The following is a 2,959-nucleotide window of genomic DNA, read 5'->3' on the forward strand; positions in this document are numbered from 1 at the left end:
TATTAAATTAATAACTATTTAAGTTTTTCTAATTAGATTATAATAGATACTAGAAAATAGTTTACTAGTAAAAAGTTTATTTAATTTATAAATATTATAAAAACTAAAGTCAAAATTATTTCTATAAAAACTTATAACTTTATTAGAATTATAGAATATTACTATAGTTTAATTTAATATAATTATCTTATTATTATAACTGAAATTAATAGAATTAATAAGAATACTATATTTCAAGTAGTTTTTAAAGCTATTAATAATTCTATAAAACCTAATAGTATTATTTTAACTTTTTAGTTTATAATACTTTACTTTAAATAACTAAATATAATATTTTATTATTTATTATATTATAGTAATTAATAGTATTTAAGAAAATAATAATAGAAATTTAGAAGTTTTAAACTAGATATTAAATTATAAATACTTTAAATTCCTGAAATAATTCTAATATTACTAATATTTATAAACTATTTCTAAATTCAAATATTTTTATTTAATATAAAAGAAATACTAGTTAATCTAATAATTAAAATAAATTATATAAACTAGTAGCTATTAATAAAAAGAACTATATACTAGCTTAATTATATAGTAATATTATTTTCTATTTAATTTTTATAAAGCTCTTTTATATAGGAAATATTAAAGTTATTATTAATAGCTTTAAATTTAAATCTATTTCTAAATTTTATAATAAAGCTAAAAGTAAAATAAATATAATTTCTTTTATTATTCTTATTATTTTACTAAAATATAATAGAGAACGCTTTTATAAGAACTCAGATATTATAATATTTTTATAGAATAATAAATTAAAGTTATTAGTTTTTTAGAAAAGAATATATTTAAAGTTATTTCTAGATTTTAGATATTAAAGAAAATATATATCTTTAACTTCTGGTTTATTAATAAGATTAAAAATAAAAATATAAAAAGAAAGTTTAAGAAATCGAAACTAGTTATTTAAATTTATAATAATAATAAGAAATATATAATATTAATATAATTATTTATTATTTAATATATTAATTAAAGAATTATTTTTAATATTATTATTATAATAATAAATATTATAAATTTATATTTATATAATATTTTATAAGTTTATATTTAATTAATAACTTTATTTAATTATAATTTCTATATTAATTTATTTTATAAACTTATTAGAAAGCTAAATCTAAAAAAATAATTCTATTTTAAAGATTATAAAACTACTATATAATATATCGGAAGCCAGAAATTACTAGTTTAAAACTTATTATTTCTACTATATTAATAAGCTTTCTATAAAATAATTAATTTATAACTTTTACTTTCTTTATAGTAAATAACTTTTCGGAATTATTAGCCTTTAAACTAATAATACCTTATTTATTAAAACTAATAATTTTATAAAAATAAAGTAATTAAAGTTTTATAAAGCTAAATTCTTAGCTAAAGAATATAAATTCTTTATTTTTAACTATAATCTCAAGTTTAATAGAAATATTATTTATATAAATATTACTAGAATTATTTTTATATAGAAATACTAGTATAAAAACTTTTGAACTATTTCTATAAAAAATACTATTATTATAAATAGTAAAGATACTATTTATTAAAATCTCTTTATTAAGAACTAATATATTATCTAATATACTAAAGAAATATATATTATATTAATCTATTAACTAGAAACTTTATATAATCTATTAATTATTATTTAAGCTATTAAACTTTTAGAAACTAATATAAAGGCATTTAATAAATGTATTTAATAATAAATTAAGAATATTACTAGAGAACTGAGATTTATAAAGCTAGTAAAAGAATTCTTATATTTAATTATTTTTATAAATACTTTATTTATAAATAATAGAGATCTTTTTTTAAAAAATTAGATATATTCTAATTCTAGTAAATAAAACTAGATATATTAATATTATTTACTAGTTCTTTACTAAATATAAGAGAGTTACTAAAAGTATTCTAGTTTCGAAACTTTATAATATAATTTATAGTTTTAATATAAGTACTTTAATTAAATCTATAATTAATAAAGTACTAGAAATAGAACTATTACTAGTTATTTATATAGATTCGAAGTTATTATATAAATACTTTATTAAATTAGATACTACTTAAAATAAATATCTAATAATTAATATAATATATCTTTACTAAATATATAAATAATAAGAGATTATAGAATCAAGTAAATTAAAAAAGAATTAAATCTTATTAACTCTATAATAAAATTAAAGCTATTAAATACTTTTAAGTACTTTATTAATATAAATATAATATAATTAGATATAGAGAAATAGATTAAATATAAATAGAATAAGATATAGATATATAAAATAGAAGAATATTATAAGAAAAAAAGTTATATATAAAAGGCTATAGCTTTTAGTATATAACTAAAACCTTAAAAAGTAATATAGATATATAAAGTATTTAGGAAATCTAGTACTAGACCAGATTAAAGAATTTATATATAATTAGAGAAAAGTATTATTTTCTGTTTTTTATATTTTTTAGAGAGTTTCTAATATTAGTATAGCTATTTCTTTAGGAGTTATATATATAGTTATAGGATACGGGATACAGGATATAGGTAATAGAATATAGGTAATAGAATATAGGATATAGGATATAGTTATATAATCTCGCGTCCCATTAGTAACTCGACTAGTAGACTAGACCCCTTTAGGCTTAGCAGATTTAGGGATCGTATATTAATACCACGATACTGCAATCCCTACTTCTAAATAATAATAACTTCACTAACCTTATGTAATTAGTATTCCACGACTACATAACGGTACTACATGTTCCTGGTGAACCGACAGTTGTTATTATTCAGAAGTAAGAATCGCAATATTATAGTATTAATATGCGATCCCTAAATCCGCTAAGCCTAATAGGGACTAGTCTACCAGTCGAGTCACGCCTATAATACGAGCTC

The sequence above is a fragment of the Hyaloscypha bicolor genome, assembly GCF_002865645.1.
Source record: "Hyaloscypha bicolor E unplaced genomic scaffold K444scaffold_182, whole genome shotgun sequence".
NCBI lineage: Eukaryota > Fungi > Ascomycota > Leotiomycetes > Helotiales > Hyaloscyphaceae > Hyaloscypha > Hyaloscypha bicolor.